Source organism: Hemitrygon akajei, unplaced genomic scaffold, assembly GCF_048418815.1.
Source record: "Hemitrygon akajei unplaced genomic scaffold, sHemAka1.3 Scf000160, whole genome shotgun sequence".
Taxonomy (NCBI): domain Eukaryota; kingdom Metazoa; phylum Chordata; class Chondrichthyes; order Myliobatiformes; family Dasyatidae; genus Hemitrygon; species Hemitrygon akajei.
The window spans coordinates 991,735-1,014,384 of NW_027332046.1; the positions used below are offsets into that span (position 1 = coordinate 991,735).

Sequence of the window (22,650 nt, forward strand, 5' to 3'; positions counted from 1 at the left end):
TCTGCATCCTCACACAGCCTATGTAACAGGCCTGTAATGGGTACTGAAGGATTTTCTCACCAGAGCTTTTGTATATTGTCCATATGTGGTTTGCTTGCTAAATTACCCTTAAAAAAAAGTCAGATTTCCAAATATCACTCCACTTCTTCCCACTTGCAAATTCTCCAGCAACTTTTGCATCACCAGAAAAGACACAGGTATCACCAGTTTCTATATTGGACATAAATATTTCCCCGCAACTCTCCTGAGGAATTGAGGATATATAAAAACAAATATTTTGAACCTATGTAACCTCTAGCTAAAAGATTAATTGGGACTGAACAGGGATGTTTGAACTGAAGTAAACTCTGTTTTCAGCAGTTAGCTAAGACAGGCTCACTACTAATTATCTGCGGCTTACAGAGACACACTGAGAGCAGATAACATTATACATTGTAGTCTCATTAGTTGATAACATTTTATATTGTACCCTCGTTTGAGTAAAGGGAGAATTGATAAATAATACATCGTACCCTCGTTTATCTGGGGAAAGGGAGGACTCACTGATAAGGACAGGAATGAACATGTCTGTAGTTAAGTCAGGTCCTTGCAAAGGGAATAAATGATAAGGACTGGACAGTACATCCATCTGTAATTAGACCCTTGATTGAGCAAACTCTTATCTAAGTACAGTCGGCCCTCCTAATCCGCAGGGGATTGGTTCCAGGACCCCTCGTGGATACCAAAATTCACAGATTCTCAAGTCCCTTATACAACCTGTCTCAATGCAGTGGACCTTAGGACCCAGCGGAACCCTAGACCTTATTTAACCTGTGTCTGTACGGTGGACATTAGGACCCGGCGGTAGTGATCCGAATTGGCAGTGTTTCTGTTCGCAAAAATAATCACAAACAGTGGAAATAATAAAGCGATCTGAAAGAGGTGAAACACCATCGGTCATTGGAAATGCGTTAGGCTACGTCGGTCAATGATCGGAACAATTTTAAAGAATAAGGTGAGAAAGACTACCCCGATGAAAGCTACAATCATTACTAAGCAACACAATGGTTTAATTATTGGGTTTTGGGGTTTTGGGTTTTTGATCCTCTGCATCAACCCGACACGGTGGAGAGCACATTCAGGAGCCATCTCTCCCGAGTCCCAAGAACTTCTGTTCCTGAGCCCAGTGTTCTTATACACGATCTAAAATATACGTTCTTAAGTGTTTTTTATATGCATAGAAAGGTAGAATATATACCATATTTTAAGACACTAAATAACTGTCTAAATTGACTAACTGACACTAAATAATACTGGGTGTACCTGTTCCGACTTACTAAGTAAGAGAAATTCCGATTATTTTCGATCCTGATCCATGATAACCTAAGCACATCCTCCCATATATTTTAAATCATCTGTAGATAATTTATCATACCTAATACAACGTAAATGCTATGTAAAGTGATTATTATACTGCATTGTTTTGGGAATAATGACAAGAAAAAAAAGTCTGCACATACTCGAGCAACAAGTGCTGGAAGAGGACTTCTGGGTTTTTGCGATTCGTAGTTGGTTGAGTTCGCGGATGCCGAGTTCGCGGATAAGGAGGGGTGACTGTAATTACATTTTGCACCAACATACCTGTTGGGTGAACCAGTTCAAAAAACATCCTGAAATAGTAATGTATGGGGCTTACTATGTATAAATACATGGCTGTAACCTGACTGAGTCAGTCCACTTGTCATATGGTGGCAGTGCTTACGTGCCTTCCCTTTGACAACTGGGTCTCAAACTCCTACAGGAGAATGCACAATAAACCATGGTGACGATAAGAAGCTGGTCTCCCGGGTTTTATTCAGATTCAACTTTAACATTTGGTGTCACGAACAGGATACCAAATCAAAACTGATGTTCTCTAAGTAATTACCTGGCACAAAGCCTCCTGCTCAATTAACAATCAGATAAATTTACCTGACTGGCACCTCCTGCCCACTTAGTAAAATGTACCCGGTACCGCCTCCTGCTCAGTTAATCAAATTTGCCTACCTTATACCGGTCTCCCGACAGTTCAAGCAGACGGGCTGAGTAAGCGGCTGGACCACTCTGGGGACTGCGGAGACCGACCGGGTGCCCAATAGATATTTTACATGTTGTCGCTCACTGTTAGTTCTTTGGAGGAACAGTACCTCGCCGAAGGCTAATCACATACCTTGACGGGATCGGGGAAAAAACTGTCGGGAGACCGGTATAAGGTAGGCAAATTTGATTAACTGAGCAGGAGGCGGTACCGGGTACATTTTACTAAGCGGGCAGGAGGTGCCAGTCAGGTAAATTTATCTGATTGTTAATTGAGCAGGAGGCTTTGTGCCAGGTAATTACTTAGAGAACATCAGTCAATTGCAGTCGATTGATACAAGTGGTCCGGGAGCAGCCCTAAATAATATATGTGAGAGTTTTCCAGACAAGGAAAAAGATTTGTGAATGTTGAGTGCAGCGCTGAATAAGAAATTGGGGAACAAAATCTGGCCACTGGGGGGGAGCTTGGGATATTACCTCATGAGAACGAGCAGTAAATTTGATATGGAAAAAAGAACTTTGGAAAGAAGTGGAAATTGTTGGAAAGGGAACGGAAGGATAAGGCAAAGTGGAACAGCACATTATTAGCAAGTTGGAGGTATAATGCATGTGACAAAGGGATAGAGGTATGTAGTGCAGAAGGAACACCAGGTGATGCAAATTTCAAAGCTTTATAAATACCCTGAAACCTCAAACCATGTCCCTAGCACTCTGAAAATTAAAATAAATAATGCTCACAAAGCAGGAGAAGGCTATTAGAAGACAGTAACGTGTTTTCAGTTTGTAATGTAATTAAGAAATGACAGTTAACAGGAAGGGTGAAGGTCAAGTTGAAGTCTGGAAGACCAAGAAATCTTTCCGAGCGAACTGTTTGTAGGATTGCGAGAAAGGCAAATCAAAACACCCGTTTGACGGCAAAAGACCTTCAGGGAAGATTTAGCAGGCTCTGGAGTGGTGGTGCACTGTTCTACTGTGCAGCGACACCTGCACAAATATGACCTTCATGGAAGAGTCATCAGAAGAAAAGCTTTCCTGCGTCCACACCACAAAATTCAGCATCAGAAGTTTGCAAAGGAACAGCTAAACAAACCTGATGCTTTTTGGAAACAAGTCATATGAACTAATGAAGTTAAAATAGAACTTTCTGGCCGCAATAAGCGAAGGAATGTTTTGAGCCAAAAAGTGCCGAATTTCATGAAAAGAACACTGCTCCATCTGTTAAGTAAGGAGGTGAATCGAACATGCTTTAGGCTTGTGTTGCAGCCAGTGGCATAGGGAACATTTCACTGGTAGAGGGAAGAATGAATTCAATTAAATAACAGCAAATTCTGGAAGCAAACATCACACCATCTGTAAAAAAGCTGAAGATGAAAACAGGATGGCTTCTGCAACAGGATAATGATCCTAAACACACCTCAAAATCCACAATGGACTACCTTAAGAGGCGCAAGCTGAAGGTTTTGCCATGGCCCTCACAGTCCCCAGATCATTGAAAATCTGTGGATAGACCTCAAAAGAGCAGTGCATGCAAGATGGCCCAAGGATCTCACAGAACTAGAGACATTGAAGAATGGGCGAAAATCCCCCGAACAAGAATTGAAAGACTCTTAGCTGGCTACAAAAAGCATTTACAAGCAGTGATACTTGCCAAAGGGGGTGTTACTAAGTACTGACCATGCAGGGTGCCCAAACATTTGCTTCGGGCCCTTTTCCTTTTCTGTTACTTTGAAACTGTAAAAGTTGGAAATTAAAAAAAAGTAATCTTGCTTAAGATATTAAAGAATGTGTGATCTTTAACTTTCTTCCTTTTGGAAATCAGGTAATCTTTTACTCGCTTAGCTATTCACGGTATCAGAAATTTTGACCACAGTTGCCCAAACTTTTGCATGTCACTGTATGTGATTTTCTTGCTAAATGATGCCTTACAAAGTCAGATTTCCAAATATCGCTCTCCTTCTTCCCACTTGCAAATTCTCCAGCAACTTTTGCATCGCCACAATACACACAGATAACACCAGTTTCTGTATTGTACATAAATATTTCCCGTGAGCCCGTCCCCAGGTGACTGACAGTGGTGAACTCATTAATGACAATGCCAAGGAATATGAAGGGAAGGACAGTAGTCTGTCTCACTGGAGTCTGGCACATTTGTGATGTGAAAGCTACTTGTTGCCCAGGACAAAGATGTTTGATACCATTATGTACCCAGAAAGAATGGGTCAAAACCTGTTCTCACAGGCAGAAAAGTCCAGAACAAGAGGAGGTAGAACAAGCAACGCACACAAAATGCTGGGGGAATTCAGCAGGCCAGGCAGCATCTATGGAAAAGAGTACTAATGCTGAGTTCCTCCGGCATCTTGTGTGTGTTGCTTGCATTTCCAGCATCTGCAGATTTTCTCTTGTTTGTGATTGGAAGTAGAACAAAGGTGATTTTCTCAACTGGTGATGTAAAAGATTGTTGTGCCCTATCTCCGAGTTCCCAATCCTTGCATTTAGATAGCTGGAACTCAGCTGTGTCTGAGAGATCCATCGGTTCCCATTCCCTCATCAGCCGAATGCTCCCAGGGGCCCGTGTAGGGACTGTGGGGCTGAGAGAGAGGGAAAAAACCTGGCCTGTCCCGAGTTTGTGGGCCACGGTGTCCGGAGCTTTCAGCAACTGTCACTCAATTATAGTCGAAAGAGCCCACCCTGCTTCCTTTCTTACCTCTCCGATCCTCCAGAGGCCTTTTGTGTACTGCGCGCATGCGTAATTATCGGAGACAGCGGCAACCCTGACGCCTGCGGATTTGATCGGTGCTTCAAGATCAGCGAAATTTTAAACGCACGGCTTTATGGGTAATCATGCTGCCATTAAAAGTTTCTGCAAGCTCCAGTTCCATGTCCATACCCCAGTCATGTATTTGTGTGTAGAAAACTCAGCAGCTTTTTTAACGCAAAGCGGCTCCCATAAACAATACACTCAATTTCAACAAGCATTTCGTGTATCTAATGTCAAACTACAACCCGCTTACAAATGCAGATATGAAATACAAGAGATTCTGCAGTTGCTGGAAAAAAGGGGCGCACACACACACAATGCTGAAGGAACTCTGCAGTTCAGGCAGCAACTAAGCAGAGGAGTACACAGTCTAGGCATACTGAAGGGGGTCGGCTTAAATGCAGCCTATTTATTCCTCTCCACATTTACTGCCTGACCTGCTGATTACCTGCAATATTTTGTAGAAATTAACCATTTTGTTTTTCAATTAACCAGTTTCCAAATGTTTCTCATCTTTTATTCAAAGCCACATCCTGCTGGTCTGATTCTTCTTCCTCCTCCTGCTCCTTACCTCCAGACCCCATCTCTTTCTAGAGACACAAATCCCTGATTGGTGCTGGCAACTCTTTGGTTTTTGACTCTGCTCCATCGAAGATTCACTCGCTCGTTTGCGGTCAGACTTTGGAGTTGTATTGTAACAACCCAGCTGTCTGAGGTCCAGTCCTTTGAAATGAGTGAAAATGACCAAAACTTTGCAAAGAGCAGGGAAGAAGGAGTTTAACCACCTTAGTCCAGAGCCCTGGGAAAGGTAAAATACTCAGTGAGCTCTTCGTGTTAATTAGCCCAGGGAAAATCATGCAGGAAATTCATACGGTGAATAAGATGATGAGAGGGATTGATCGTGTGAATAGTCAGAAGCCTTTTCTCAGGACTGAGATGGCTAACTCCAGGGGGCATAGCTTAAGGTGCTTGGAAGTAGGTCAAGGCAGATGTCAGAGGTATCTTTTTTTTACACAGAGAGCGGTGTGCATGTGGGATGCTCTGCCAGCGACGGTGGTCGAGGCAGATACAATAGGGTCTTTTAAGAGAATCTGAGATAGGTTCATGGAACTTAGAAAATTAGAGGGCTCTGCGGTAGGGTAATTCTAGGCAAGTTTCTAGAATCGGTTACATGGCCGGCACAACATTGTCAGATTTGCTGCAGATTTCTATGATTCTATGAAATTCGAGGGAAATCTCTTCTCCCACGGAGTAGTGACTCTTTGCAACAGGGAGAGTGAGAAGTAAACGGCAGAGATAAATTTTAAAATACTGATATGGAACAGAAACATGGGCAGGGACCAGATGGGCTGAGTGGCCTCTCTCGTGTACATTGTGAGAAGCGGAGACGGGATTTGATACAAAACTAATTTATCTTTCACAACATTAAACCTCAGTTTAGTTTAAGGCTAACATCAGCAGAACAGACTCCTCCAATGCTCAGTGACCAGGGTTCAGGCCTGGGTGCGATGAGCAGCCGCAAGAACTGCAGAATCTGACAGTAACAGTCCCTCATGATCCTGCAGCTGCCTTCAGTCACCGTGATGGTTAAACATTTAACACGGAGCTGATTAGAACATCCTCCCTGATGTGAAGTTGCTGGTGTTGCCGCAGCTGGGATGACTGAGTAAATCTCTTTGCTCACTCCGGACAGAAACGTGACCTCTATTTATTGTAAACTCACCGGAGCATCACAAGGTGGGTTAACTGAATGAGTCTCTTCGCACACCCGGAGCAGGTGAACGGCCGCTTCCCAATGCGAAGCTGCTGGTGTAATTGCGATGGCCGACTGAATCCCTTCCAAAATGAGAGCCAGTGAATGACGTCACACTGCTATGAACGTCATGGCAATGTATCCAATCAGATGACGGACATGGACACGTGATTGGGCTCTCCTCGTAGCGAGTGGAGCGCTGTCTTCTCCAGCATCTCCGCCTCCACATTCAAGGATCGGTGGCATTCAAGCGCTGGTGAACAGGCAGGTACAACGGAACTAACGTGCTGTTGTGTTTGTGATTCCCATACACAAATCTTTTGCCTTTTCTACACTGTTAAATGTTTACAAAGAATGTCAGGAGGAGAAGTACAACATTTCAACTCAGATAATTTTAGTCTCCATGGTGCCTTCTGATAAAAACACTGTCACAGTTCAAAACAATTTGCAGGAACAAGACTTCATCTTCTAACTGGCTACAGTTCCGGCATCAGGCACACGATCAAACTCTCTGCTTCCCTCTCTGTATCAAAATGGATCATTCCTCCCCTTCATCAGTCTGTGACTTGGCTCAGTTTGTCTGTCTCCTTCGCATTCTGAGCATGCGCCACACACGTACTGAGATCACATTTTACTTACACGGCTACGACTAGAGACTTTCTGATTACTATGTCGCTCCTGGCATTTGACGGTGGTAAACTCAGAGTCAGCAATGGTACTGACCCTCAGGAGTAGGTGATTAGGTTGCTTTTAAGGTGCTTTTAAATACGAACGCTCGCCCACATGTGACGTCACACAGTTCGCCCCTACGCGCCTGACGTCACAGATGGGGTCTCCACACCGGGATCTGCCCTCACGTGCGCGGTGTCTTACGTCACCCGCGCCCTGCCGTGTTCGAGCTTTATCGGTTTAACAGCTGAACCACTAATCACGCGACCAGCCCCTCCCCCACCGCTTTCAGCAGAAGCTTCGGGAGCTACTCGATTTCGGTTGGTGCGAAGTGATGTCAGTGACTGTTTACACACAATAGAGGAGCCGGAGCAGCGGAGAGGGCGTTACCCACGCTGATTCCGTCAGCCACACCGGCCCCGAACTGTCTATCTGAGCCGAATAAACCTCCAAGTAAATGTTCCGCTTTTTGATTTACTTCCATTTCCCTCCGAGGGAGGTTGGGGAGTTTGTGAAGCGTCTCCTGCGGACGGAGTCTGATGTATCGCTGAGAGGTAGGAGGAGACCGCTCGGTCCGTCGGTTTGATGCCGGTTCCCCTGGGAGGGAGGGAGAGGGGGGATTTTATTGAAAGGATAAAGATGGTGTGAGAGGGGGCGGACAGGATGTTTGTCCCGGTGGGGACAGGAGGGGCTCATCTGTGGAAACGTCTGAGCCCACGGTGGTGGCGAGCAGAGGGATTCACCACATTGGGGGCAAATGCCGGCAGACCGTTGACCTGCAAGTGGGGCCAATGGTCTGGGCAAAGTCACAATTATTTGGGATTTGTTGAGCTTTTACCAGGAATATGGTGTAAAATCCCGCTCCCCATACTAACACGGGTTATATAGACCTAAGAACAATCTGCCATAGGAACTCAATGGGTCGGGCAGCATCTGTGGAAGGAAATGGACCGTCAACATTTCTGGCCGAGACCCTCCCTCTGGACTGCGAGTGGACGGGAAATAGTCAGAAAAAAGAGGTGAGGGGTGGGGATGGGGCAAGAGCTGGGGAGTGAGAAGTGGATCCAGGTCAGGGGGGAGGTGGGAAGGTGGAAATAGTGACAGGGGTGGGAGTTGAGTGATTGGGAGTTGGCAACACAGGGATGCAGAAGATGGAAATTAATTCCATAGAGGATTAACAAAGAGGTTAGAGAGTATTTGTTATAGAGATTGCAATGAAGATTCACCAGACTGATCCGTGGAGTGGTGGGGTCATCATATGAAGAAAGATCAAATGTGATAACCTTTTCATTTAGACTAGAGAATCGAGGACTGAGAGGTGAACACATTGAAATGCACAACATCATTACCGGTTGAACGAGGGATCCCAGTCTCTGAAAAAGGGGTGTGGACTGACCGGGACTGAGATAAGGGGAAATGTCTCCACTCCGAGGGTGGTGAATGTTTGTAAATCCCCACCACAGAGGGCGGTGAAGACTCAGTGATTGTCCTCACATAAAACAGAGGCTGGCGTTATGTCGAGACTGAAGGGATCGAGGAAATGAGGATCAGGCAGAAACGTGGCAGAGATGGGAGAGCAGCCGCCATCTTGTTGATGGTTAGAGGGGCTGAATGGCCTACCTGTTTCTCACTTGATGTTTCAGTGTTCCTGTCCACTGAGGCCGGAGGAATGTGAATAGAAATTAGTGTTTATAAACATGGACAGATTTTAATGAAACCAGCACTTTTCCTGTGTGGTCTGAATTGTGTGTCTGCCCGGGATGGGAATCGAAACTTTAGCTCAGAGAACTCTGTGACCTGGGGGTGGAGGGAAAGGGATCGGAGAAGATATGGAGGGAAAAAAAACTAAATACGTATCAAGTGTACATATGAAAATAATACAGGGAAATAATGAAATGATGTGGGAAATGCTGCGGTGGGTCGGGCAGCATGTGAGGGGCGAGAACCGGAGTCTCCGGGTCACGTGGGAGACCCTCCACCGTCATGTGAACCCGTTTTTACCACGGATCGGCGGCACCAGTGGGTTTGTTTCCGAAGCCCCGCCCACTGCCTGATGACGCTATTACAGATCGCGCATGCTCAGTCCTGGATGGGCCCCGTTGTTTTTTCGTCCTTTGCGGAAGCGGGTCGGCGGAGGGATCGGGATCGGGAGGGGTCTTCCCTCCTGGGGCGAGGAGCCGGGACGGATTATTCTCTGCGGGGCAACACCAACAATTTCCCTCCGGTGAGTATTGATGCCGGTCCCGAGCGGAGTGGTCTGACGTTGGGTAGTGAGTTAACTCTCCCGAACTCCAGCAGGAGAAAATCTGCAGATGATGGAATTGAGAGCAACGCGCATGAAATGCTGGAAATCAGCAGGCCACGCAGCATCTAGGAAAAGAGTACAGTTGGCGTTACGGGCCGAAACCCTTCGGCAGGACTGGAGAATAAAAGGTGGGGGTGGGGAAGGGAGAGAGAAACGCAAAGTGATCGGTGAAACCTGAAGGGGGCGGGGGGGGGGGAATGAACTTTCCCGAACTGGCGGCCTCGCCTCGCTTCCTTCATAGAAACTGCCGGGGTCGGTCCGGTTTGTGAGTCCTTCACACAGAACCGTCTGAGATGAGCCGCCGCTCAGCCCCTGTTGTTCTGGTCCTGTTAGCAGGATGACGTAAAACATATTTCTATATTGTTACTGACAGAGAATCGTATAATTTATGTTCCGTGTGTTATCTGAATGTACTTGCCTGTGATGCTGTTACAAGTCAGTGTTTCTCTCAGTTTGTACCTTCCCGTACTTGTGCACTTGGCAACAAATTCAGTAGGACCTGAGAGAACTCAGTGAGATTTGATTAGCGATTATCATCTTGGCAGCTCGGTAGGTCGAATGTATGAGACAGTACACTGTTAAATGCAAAACCCTGAGCAGTGCTGATAATCGGAGGGATCTTAGACTCCAAGTTCATCGCTCCCTGAAAGAGACTGCACAGATTGATCGGGTGGTTAAGAAGGCAAATGGCATGATAGTCTTTATTGAAGCATTGAGTTCAAAAGTCGGGAAGTTGTGTTGCAGCTTTATAAAACTAGTTAGACCACATCTGGAGTGTTTCATACAGTTCTGGGCGCCCCCATTCTCGGAAGGATGTCAGGGCTTTGGAGAGGGCCCAGAAGAGGTTTACCAGGATATTGCCTGGACTAGAGGGCATGAGCTGTAACAAGAGGTTGGATAAAATTGTGTTGTTTTCTCCAGAGCGGCGCAGGCTGGGGTGAGATTAGATAGACGTTTATAAGATTATCAGAGCATTAGAAGCAGCGTCTCAGAAAGGCAGCGTCCATTATTAAGGAGCTACAGCACCCAGGGCAAGCCTGTTTCACAATGTTACCATCAGATGGGGAGGCACAGAAGCCTGAAGGCACACACTCAGTAATTCAGGAACAGTTTCTTCCCCTCTGCCATCCAATGGCTAAATGGACAATGAACCCTTGAACATGACTCAGTTTTTAAATATATAATATTTCTGTTGTTTGCACGATTTTTAATTTATTCATAGAAACATAGAAAACCTACAGTACATTACATGCCCTTTGGCCAAAAAGTTGTGCTGACTTGTCCCGACCTTAGAAATGACTAAGGTTACCCATAGCCTCTAGTTTTCTAAGCTAGTTTATCTGTAGTGTCTCCAGGTACCTATCCAAAAGTCTCTTAAATTCTCAATCATACCCACCTCCACCACCGTTACCGACAGCCAATTCCATGCAGTCACCACTCTCTGAGGGAAAAACTTACCCCTGACTGTAAGTCTCCTCTGTACCTACTCTCCAGCACCTTAAACCTGTGTCCTCTTGTGGCAACCATTTCAGACCTGGGAAGAAGCCTCTGACTATCCACATGATCAATGCCTGTCATCATCTTGTACACCTCTATCAGGTCACCTCTCATCCTCCATCGCTGCAAGGAGAAAAAGCTGAGTTCACTCAACCTATTCTCATAAGGCATGCTCCCCAATCCAGGCAACAGCATTATAAATCTCCCATTTCGAAGGGTTCCATATACTTCCTGTAGTGAGGTGACCAGAATTGAGCACAGTGGGGTGTGACCAGGGTCCTATATAGCTGCAACATTACCTCTCGGCTCCTAAACTCAATCCCATGACTAATGAAGGTCAATGCACCGTACACCTTCTTAACCACTGAGTCAACCTGCATAGCAGCTTTGAATGTCCTGTGGACTCAGACCTCAAGATCCCTCTGATCCTCCATACTGCCAAGTGTCTTACCATTAATGCTATATTCTGCCATCATGTTTGACCTAACAAAATGAATCACTTCATACTTATCTGGGTTGAACTCCATCTGCCATTTCTCAGTCCAGTTTTGCATCCTATCAGTGCCCTGCTGTAACCTCTGACAGCCCTCCACACTATCCACAACACCTCCCACCTTTGTGTCATCAGCAAATTTACTAACCCATCCCTTCACTTCCTCATCCAGGTCATTTATAAAAATCACGATGAGCAAGGGTCCCAGATATATGTATACTGTAATTGATTTAGTTATTTATTTTATTTTGTTTCTTTTTGTTCTATATTATGTATTGTATTGAACTGCTGCTGCAAAGTTAAAAAATTTCATGACACAGGCCGGTGATAATAAACCTGATTCTGCTTCTGAGTCAACAGACGATATATTTTTCCTGGGGGTTGAACTGTTTAATACATTTAAGGTGTGAGGAGATGTAAGTGGCAAGTTTGTCTCTTTCCACAGAGTGGTGGGTAGCTGGAGTGCCTGGTGTGGGAGACCCCACCGGTCTTGTGATCTCATTTGCTCCTCCCATTTAACCGTAGATGGGCAGCATCTGCACATCTGTTTCAGAGCCCCGCCCTCTGGATGATGCAGTAATCTCTTTGTACATGCTCACAGTCTCCAGATGGGTGGTATTTTCCATTCTGCTCAGTGCTGAGGTGGATCATCTGCAGGATGGGAAAGTGTTCTCGCCTCCTGGGTCAGGGAGCCCGTGTCAGGAGCACTGTTTGTGGGCCAAAGGTTTCACTTTCCCATCGGTGAGCATTGAGACAGATCCCGAGCAGGGAGATCTGATGTTGGCTGTGAGTCCCGAACTGAGGGCCAATTACTCATTTATTTTCCAATTATCTGGGCTCATCAAAAATGTGTTGACTTTACTTAATCTGCATTGAATGATCCAGATTCCAGGCTGTCTAGTTCCGCAGAATTGAAATTGGAGTCCTGCCAACAGGTCATGTGAGTCTGTTTACTGCAGATCTGCTTTGTGGTGTGGGTGCGCAGTCTCTGGATGAGTGGTGATGCTTCCTCCGTGTTGTTTTGGGGAATCTGATGTTGGGCACTGAGTCCCTTTAACTTCCCCCAAATCACCTCACTTCCTGAGGCTCCTTGCATTTGTCCTTGCGCTTTATGGCTGTTGTCTCCTCCCAGATTGGGGTGGATGAGAAAGGAGAACAACACTGGGTGTGGAGATCTTTGATTTCACTGCCCGCTTTACTGAGGGACTGGGAAGTCTAGGGGGGGAAAGTGGTTTCTGTGATGTGCTGACCTCTATCCAAAGGTCTCTGCAGTTCCTCACAGTCACAGGCAGAGCAGTTACCATGCAAAGCGTGAAGTGTCCAGATGGGAAACTTTCTATGGTGTGCTGATAAAAATTTGGTGAGGGTCAAAGTGAAAATGCCAAAGTTCTTGTTGCCTGTTGAAACTTTGTCATTTTAGGATGCTTTATACAGTAGCGTGTACTATTAATTCAGTATCTGTGTATTGCCAGAGAACTATCATTGATTGTCCTTGATCTCCTCTCTACCTGCTTCCATCTGCTCATTCCCTGCCATCTTGTTCAACCTCTTGTCCGGTCTCTCTCCCCCCGCACCCCCCGCCCAGCTTCAGTGATGTGCATGAACCATCTGGGTCAACTTGGTCCACCCTGTATCACACCTCTGCAAAGCTATACATCAGCAATCCTTCTTCTCACCTTTGTCTTCAGTGTGAAGTATTCTTTTACACCTGTGTCCTCGCTGGGTTATTTCCAAAATGAGTTTTTGTTAGCTAGAATGCCGGAGGGTCATCAGGTACCAGTTCTGTTGTGCATTGGTGTGGAGGTGCTAGTTTCTGAACTGTGACTGGCTGACATACTTTATCATATTACTGTCAGCAAAGAGTACTGGGAGAGTTGGTATTTGGGCTATAATCCTGTGATCTACATACCAGGCAAATGGAACTGTCAGTGTTTTGGTTTTGACTTTGGTTAGTGCTTATACAGATGGGGATGGATGGTCATCTTTCTGCAATGAAGCAGAAATTTTGAGTAACTGGATATTGGTTATGGGGAAATCCTAGATTGCACTACCCAGTGTGAGATTTGTGGATGATGTGTGAGACTATCAGGGTCGGTGAGTGGCAAATTAAGCTGTGTGACTCTGTGTGCTTTGCTCCTGGGATATCACAGCTTTTCATCCAGGTAAAATGGACCCGGGGATCAAGCTGCTTCAGCTGATGAGGTGTTGAGCGAGTATTTCTGGTCTAGGATCAGATATTTTTTTCTGGAGAAGCAATAACTGCTAATCTGAGGAGAGGATGAGTTCCCATTCCATCCTCACAGGAAGAGGCTATGAGTAAATGGGCTGTTCCATGTTTGCAATAGTAGAAATAGACCCGTGAGTTTGGTGTTCAAAATGTGTTTGTAAATTCCACACCAGCCCCCCCCCCCCACTGTTACCTGTCTGTCACTCGGTGGAAATCAGGCAGAATCTCAAGTTGCTAGAAATCTGCACTAAAAACTGAAAATGTTTGAAGTCATTCTGACGAAACATTATTAGCCTGAATTGTAAAATTTGTTCCTCTCCCTGCAGCTGTTCCTTACCTGCTGAGCATTTCTGGTAATTCCAGTTTCTATTTATTACATTCACCCTGGAATGGCTTATATTTCCTGAAATTAACCTGGGAATGGAAATGGCTCATTCTGTGATAGTAGAACAGCAGAGAAACCACAGCTTTCCCTATAAATTATCCTGGTACCAATTTATCTCTTATTCCTAGAAATGTGTTCAGTACATTTGTTGCTAACGAGGTTTACAGGAATAATCTCAGTAATGTTCGGCTTTATGTATGAGGAGCATTTGATAGTTCTGGACCTGTGTTCAATAGAGTTCAGAGGGATGGTGGGGGTGGTGGAGGGATGTATGGATAAGTAAACCTACCGAATGCTGAAAAGCCTGGATACCGTGGACATGGAGAGGATGTTTCCATTGGACGGAGAGTCGGTGATCTGGCAGCACAGTTTCAGAATAAAGATGCTTCCCTTTAAAACTGAAATGAGAAAAAACATTTTTGGCCAAAAGATGTTTGATCTGTGGAATTTGTTGCCACAGAGGTTGGTTGAGGCTGCCATTTGGGTATGTTTATGACAGAGATTAATATATTGATTGCTAAGTAGCTTCAGGGTTACAGGAGGAAGGCAGGAATATGGTGTTGGAATGAAAATCAGCCATGATTAAATGGTGGAGCAGAGCAGGTGGATCGAATCATGTAATTCTGCTCCTGACTGAATGATGGCTCTTTCTTACCCCATATCGTTTAGTGACGTGTGAGGGACAATAAAAAAAATTGTTTACTGAGATCATTATATCTGTCTTCAACATTTAAATTTCAGTGAGTTTTGTTCTTAGTAACATTAAGCAGAAATGTTTGCTTCTCCTTTTTATTGTTAATCTGCTTTATTATCTCTCTGGTCAAAGTTAGACCTCTAGTGAGCGGTTTATTGGAAGAAAACCCCAAATGGAAGCAAACCACGACTGAAGACGAGGGAGCAGCAACAAGTGAACCAGCCCAAGGACTGAGAGTACCAACTGGAGAGAACCCATCTGACTCGGAGTCACATTTGATTCAGTCAGGAGAAAGTTTGGTGAGTCTCATTTACTCAGTCACTGGTACTTTAGATATTACAAACCTGTTTCCCGGGTAGGAAATAGTTGGAGTGAGACTGAATGTGCCCAGACGAACCAGTTATGCCTCTGTCAGACCCATTTACAATCTCTCCAGGTCTTGTAACGTGCTTCCAACAGCCCAGCCCTTTAAAACCACTCCCATTGTGTGGAAGTCGAATCTGGATAAAGTCACTCAGAAACCGTATAAGTACAATTTTTTTACTCCAAGCACCCAGGGCTTATTCAGCTAGTCGCTCTAACAGGAACAGTCTATGACTATTCCCACCCAATCTACTAACTGATTACAATTCCCCCTACACCACAGATATATCCATCCAGATACCCTCCACACAAGACAGGCTGGAGACAAAGTTATTTACTACATGACTGCCCCTAAAGACAAATTACAAAATAGTCATAATGGCTTACACACACAGAACAGACTGAAGCTGTCCTATCTCTATGCATGAGTGCACAAGGAGATAAGTATCTGGAAACCCTAGCTAGCTGCCCTCAAGAAGAAATATGGCTCAACATGTATTAGATCATCGGTTGATCATCAGCAGTTTCATTCAGAAACCAGGCTGCTATTGTTTAACCAAGTGTTAACCCTTTTACATACGTTATCATTCCCTCCTTTTGATCATTACATGATCATTAAGCAGTAACTTTTTACAGAGAAAGCAACCGAAAGCAACTTTGACATCAGTGGCTAAAAAGAGTGAACATCTGTAATTATAACAATGATATGTACAACTATTAGGCCATAATGCAATATAATGCCCCACATATTACCGAACAGGGCCTCCAAGACCACCATTTCAACCCTTCGGTGGACCTGTGTAAATCTGCCACTAATTTCTTGATGTTGCCAGTCTCCTTGGCAATGTTCTCGGAGAGGGATGTAATGTTAGTAGACTCATCAGGGATATAGGTGCAGCATTCTCTGTCAATAATAGCACAGGTTCCCCCTTTCTCAGATAGGATAAAATCTAAAGCCATATGATTCTGTAGGACTGTTTGCTGGATTGCAATCATTTCAGGAGATATTTCAGTTACTTGGGCCTGTGTTTCTGTCAGGGCCTCTGCAGTATTGTGGCCAGCTCCTCAAGTGCTGTATCCAAATTGATTATCTCTCATGAATTCCTGCAAGTATGGTCAGGATGCATGCTTCCCAGTCTAGGAAGTTCCGCTTGGTGGGGGCCTGAGATACCATCCCTCAGAACACTGACAGCCACAATCATCTCTGATTGAATCACAGTTCCTCACCTCACTTCCCAGGGTGTTATTTGAGAAAGCCTAGTCTGAGAGTTCCTCCTCTGGTTGAGCGGGATTACTGACATTGGAATCATAGTTTCACCATGCTGCAGAATTTCATCATAAACCCTGCCCAGCCCCTAGATCAACTACTTTGGCATAGGTGTGACAGAGAGATAGAAAGGTGTTAGCATGGGGACCCTGAATGCTGGGGTGAGCCCTCTCAAAGAAGTAAACACAAGCACCACTGTTATGTACCCGTAACATTTTAAATGACCTATCAGCAATAGACCAGACCCGGATTCTGGTTTTGTTGTTAAAACCACTAACTTTATTAGTATCTACTTATAATATAACAACTTAAGCAAAATAATCAAAAATTAACAGTGTTATGAGTGTGCATATGTGTAAATAAAACTCCCAAACCATTGAGCTCAGGGGATACCAAGCTTAAAGTCTTGAGATGGTAAGGTATGAAAGTTCAGTTCATCCACGGAATCAATGATGAGAGAGAGATATTTGTAATCCAAGGTGACTGTCGAGAGAGGTAATTACATCAAATTCCATAAATTCCACAGTGGTAAAACAGGATAACAGTTGCCGTAGTTCTTATCCATCGTAATTCCAAATCCACATATGAATTATCATCAAAAGTAGCTTATCACAGCGGTACCGAGTTCAAAGGGAACTACCACCCAGGCAAGGGTGAACATACAGGTAGATTCCACAAGGTTCTCCCAATCCAGATCCAACACACAAAGTATTAGATAGATAGATAGATAGATAGATAGATACTTTATTCATCCCCATGGGGAAATTCAACATTTTTTCCAATGTCCCATACACTTGTTGTAGCAAAAACTCATTACATACAATACTTAACTCAGTAATAATATGATATGCATCTAAATCACTAACTCAAAAAGCATTAATAATAGCTTTAAAAAAAGTTCTTAAGTCCTGGCAGTTGAATTGTAAAGCCTAATGGCATTGGGGAGTATTGACCTCTTCATCCTGTCTGAGGAGCATTGCATCGACAGTAACCTGTCGCTGAAACTGCTTCTCTGTCTCTGGATGGTGCTATGTAGAGGATGTTCAGGGTTTTCCATAATTGACCGTAGCCTACTCAGCGCCCTTCGCTCAGCTACCGATGTTAAACTCTCCAGTACTTTGCCCACGACAGAGCCCGCCTTCCTTATCAGCTTATTAAGACGTGAGGCGTCCTTCTTCTTAATGCTTCCTCCCCAACACGCCACCACAAAGAAGAGGGCGCTCTCAACAACTGACCTATAGAACATCTTCAGCATCTCACTGCAGACATTGAATGACGCCAACCTTCTAAGGAAGTACAGTCGACTCTGTGCCTTCCTGCACAAGGCATCTGTGTTGGCAGTCCAGTCTAGCTTCTCGTCCAACTGTACTCCCAGATACTTGTAGGTCTTAACCTGCTCCACACATTCTCCATTAATGATCACTGGCTTCATATGAGGCCTAGATCTCCTAAAGTCCACCACCATCTCCTTGGTCTTGGTGATATTGAGACGCAGGTAGTTTGAGTTGCACCATATCACAAAGTCCTGTATCAGTTTCCTATACTCCTCCTCCTGTCCATTCCTGACACACCCCACTATGGCCGTGTCATCAGCGAACTTCTGCACATGGCAGGACTCCGAGTTATATTGGAAGTCAGATGTGTACCGACAGTGATTTCCACAGAATACCTTTCTCACAAGTGGTTACCACATAATACTCCCGAATCCAGCTAAGGGTTAACAAAAGTGGTTGCCACGGGATACTCCATCAAAATCTGCATATGGATTATACGAATTATCACCAACAGTGATTTGTCACAGGGGTAGCCTCTTCAAGTGAATTACCACCCCCAGGCAAGGGTTAGCACAAGTGGTCTTCACAGGATACTGCCAAACCTAAAGATCCACTCCAGTGGATCAAACAATGTGACAATCACACATTCGGTATATGCTGGATCAATAATCAACCGCCCCTTGTGTGCACAGGAGAGTCCAAACAGTGACCTTTGGCCACTAGGTTCTTTGTTTCGAACCTTCTATCATCTTTCTCTCCATCCGACTGTGGGTCTATGACCGTGTTTGCTTAAATAAAACAAACTGTGAGCTGTGTAGAGCAAGTGTAAACACGCTGCATTGTCAAATAGTTCCGCCCCTCCCTCTCTCTGTAAGAATCAAACAGGAGCCGAGAAAGCCGGTGACTGACGTCACTCAGGCACTCTCTCTTAAAATGACAGTCCATGGCAAGTAAACTAGGGGTTCATCACTTTCCACTAGCAACCAATAGATTTTACTTTAGTCCGAGAGAGTCCAACTACTCAGTTCCTTCAGTAACACGTTTGCAGTCTGTTTGCTGTATCGACCGAGATTGCCCTTCAATTTCACAGCCGTGGGAGTGGTCAGTAACACCTGAGATGGTCCTCTTCACCGAGGTCCGAGTTTCCCTCAATCCCATTTCTTAATTAGGACAAAAATCCCAGGTTCTGTCGTGGGACAGTCACTCCTCTCTGCGGGGTAGTTCTCTTCCTTATACGCCTGTTGTACCTGTGAATGTAGTGCTTGGAAAATTTTGGTTAATTGGCATATATATTTCCCCATCTCTTCCCTTAGCGTTTGCATATCCAATTTTACTGGTAGACTTTCTAGGAGCAATGGTACACAAGGTCTTGGTCCCCAGGTTGGCCTCATGGGCCGTCCATAAATGATTTCAGCTAGTGCCATCCCTGTTTTCCCCAATGGGGTAACCCTCATGTAGAATAGGGCTAACGGTAGGACCTTCAACCAAGTGCGTCCAGTCTCTGCAAGTCCTGACGAAGGGTCTTGGCCCGTAACATCGACAGTCCTTCTCCTTATAGAAGCTGCCTGGACTGCTGTGTTCCACCAGCATTTTGTGTGTGTTGCTCCAGTCTCCAGCATTAGTTTGGCCAGTTGGGTCTTCAGAGTGCCATTGGCTCTTTCCACTATGCCAGCAGCCCGTGGGTGGTGTACACAGTAGAATTGTTGCTTGATAGCTAGTTTCTTACATACCTCTTTGTTCACTTTCAACACAAAGTGTGGGCCATTGTCAGAGCTCAGCATCTCTGGCTGGCCATACCTGGGAATTATCTCATGTAATAATACCTTCACAACAGTCATAGCAGTATTATTGGGAGTTGGAATAGCTTCAATCCATCTACTGAACACATCTATAATAACTAAGCAGTATCTATCGCAATGTAGTCTAGGCAATACAACAAAATCAAGTTGTAGTCCTGAAGAAGGTCCACCTGTCAAAGGAATCGTACCCGGTGTGCAGGGTACAGGTTACTACTCAGTCCCTCCTTTCCCAGATGCATACAGTTACGTATATAATCAAACAATATTGGTAAGAACTATGTTGGAACACAAACCTGTACCGCTGGGGCGATCCAAAAACCTAGGTCAGGGTCTTTCTGGCACCCCGCCTGGGACCACAGTTTGCGCTGCTCCTCAGAGGCGTTCCCCTGAAAAGTACGTACCTCCTGCATGTCTGGCAAACCCATTCTGCTTAAGTCACAGAGGGTTTCTTGACTAGAACCCGAGGGGACTACGACTAACAAGAACGATGAGTCAGCTTACATTGAGGAGGTGCAGCAGCTAACGGACTGGTGCAGAGCCAACAACCTGTCTCCTAATGTGAACAAAACAAAAGAGATGGTTGTTGACTGCAGGATAGCACAGAGTGACCACTCCCCACTGAACATCGACGGCTCCTCGGTAGAGATTGTTAAGAGCACAAAATTTCTTGGTGTTCACCTGAAGGAGAATCTCACCTGGTCTCTCAAAACCAGCTCCATAGCAAAGAAAGCACAGCAACGTCTCTACTTTCTGCGAAGGCTGAGGAAAGTCCATCTCCCACCCCTCATCCTCATCACATTCTCCGGGGTTGTATGGAGAGCATCCCGAGAAACTGCATCACTGCCTGGTTCAGAAGTTGCACCATCTTGGATAGCAAGACCCTGCAGCGGATAGTGAGGTCAGCTGAGAGGATCATCGGGGTCTCTCTTCCCGCCACTGACATTTACATGACACGCTGCATCTGCAAAGCAAACAGCATTATGAAGGACCCCACACACCCTTCATATGAACTCTTTTCCCTCCTGCCATCTGGGAAAAGGCAGCGAAGCATTTGGACTCTCACGACTAGACTATGTAATAGTTTCTTCCCCCAAGCTATCAGACTCCTCGATACCCAGAGCCTGGACTGACACCTTGCCCTACTGTCCTGTTTAATATTTATTGTAATGCCTGCTCTGTTTTGTGCACTTTATGCAGTCCTGGGTAAGTCTGTAGTCTAGTGTAGTTGTTTTTTTTTTCTCTCTGTGTTGTTTTTTACTTAGTTCAGTCTAGTTTTTGTACTGTGTCATGCAACACCATGGTCATGAAAAACGTTGTCTCATTTTTACTATGTACTGTACCAGCAATTATGGGCAAAATGACAATAAAGTGACTTGACTTGACTTCACTTGATTGTGCTGCAATTTTCGCTGTCTTATCTGCTAAAGCATTGCCTTTGTTGACCCGGTCGGACTTGCGGGTATGGGCTGCACATTTAATAATAGTCAGAACTTGAGGTAGCCCTAGAGCGGTGAGAAAGTTGTTTCAAAGGTGGCATTACTAATGGGGTGGCCAGAGGAAGTCAGGAATACCCATGTTCCCAGAGAGCCCCGTAGTCATGTACAACTTCAAATGCATAACGGGAGTCTGTGTAAATGTTGGCACTTTTGTCTGTTGCCGGGATACAGGCACGAGTCAGAGCAAACAGCTCAGCCTTCTGGGCGGAGACAGCTGCTTCAAAAGAGACCTGCTCAACTATTTCACTGCTCGTCACTATTGCATAGCCAGAATATTATTTTCGAGCTTCCATCCTCATAAAATGTCGCCTCGGGCTTGAGGGTGTATTGCGGAATGGATGGGAGAGTCTGTCCTTCTTTCACGGTGATCCGGACAGTGGATCAGTTGGTGCGGCCAACTTCATGGCCTGAAATTCCCCAGAGATGGGGTACAACGTCCTAGATTCGGTCAATATTAAAATAATGTCTTGCCAGATGTCCCGTCTTCACCTCAGTATCAGAGTTGGCCCGTGGCCGAGTGTTGCCAGTCTCCCTTGGTACTGGAGGCTTGATTCATCAGGGTGTAGGCAAGGAACTGTAGGCTCTTTGGCTTGAACCCAGGGCAAACCCTAACAGTAGTATGGGGAATGACTGGTCCTATCTGTCGCCAAAGGAAATCCGGAACTTCAGCCAGTAATGCACTGCCCTTTCTTCTTGTAACCTCACCAATCTCCGTGACTGGGAATTTCTGTCCCTCGAGGGGTGCATAATACTGGCTTTCCTCAGTGGAGCACCCCGTAGTGTCATAGCACAGAGTCACATCAGAGTTGGCTGCTGGCAGGAGTGGTTCAAATACAGTGGAATTCAGATTAAGTGCCCACCACTGGGGGGGGGGGGGGGGGGGTCGGAAACAGGGGAAGCTGTTGGTTGTTTACTAGTCCCAAGGTGATACCCTCATCTGTGCATAGAATCTCGACTTCCAACGGACAGTGTAAGACTCTCCCTGTTAGATTACACCCCCGACTGGTGGTAACTGTAAATGAAACCTCACACTGGTTCCCCTTGGAATTCCACCTGCAGTGGCTGGGTACATGAATACGTACGTTCCAATCCTGCAAAAGCAAACTGAGTGATTGCAGTGTCTGAGAGATGGAATCCCTTTTCCGATACTATTTCCTGATCGAGAGTGGTTGTGGTTGCCCCCATATCAATCATAAATGGAACAGGAATTCCAGTAACTTGCAATATTACATTGGGCTCCTCCTGAGGGGTGGTACTCACGGTAGGAAGCATCTTTGTTTGATAGGTTTTTGTTCCCATTTCTGATCCCCAGATATAGCCCACTTGCGTCCTTCTTCCCGCTGAACATATTCACCTTTAATATTAGTTCCCTTCGGGGTTGATCAGGAGCCGAGTCTCAATAATATGTCAAAGCTCGTCGCATTCCATTTCAGTCTTTGTCAGGCCAATCCATATTATTTGTTTTAATCATGTTGGCTAACTTAGTTGGTAAGTATTGGAGCAGTAAGGCATTAAACTGGGGGGACAGATTCCCATCTTTAAAGGCTTGGTCTCCTGTGAAAGGGCCCTAGCAGGCCACAAATCTCTCCCAATAGTCTGGTCCTGATTCCCCAGG

General features: G+C 45.3%; 1 protein-coding gene across 4 annotated transcripts in view; it reads left to right on the plus strand.

Moving 5' to 3' along the window:
- The first annotated feature begins 9,323 nt into the window (after nucleotides 1-9,323).
- Nucleotides 9,324-22,650, plus strand: part of LOC140724087 (uncharacterized) — a 37,096-nt gene continuing 23,769 nt past the window's right edge. For 3 of the 4 annotated variants that reach the window (XR_012098036.1, XM_073038571.1, XM_073038572.1), the window contains exons 1-2: nucleotides 9,324-9,459; nucleotides 14,969-15,135. The gene's annotated coding sequence lies outside the window, so the exon portion shown is untranslated. The remainder of the gene's footprint in view (nucleotides 9,460-14,968; nucleotides 15,136-22,650) is intronic. The other variant, XM_073038573.1, reaches the window with a different exon arrangement.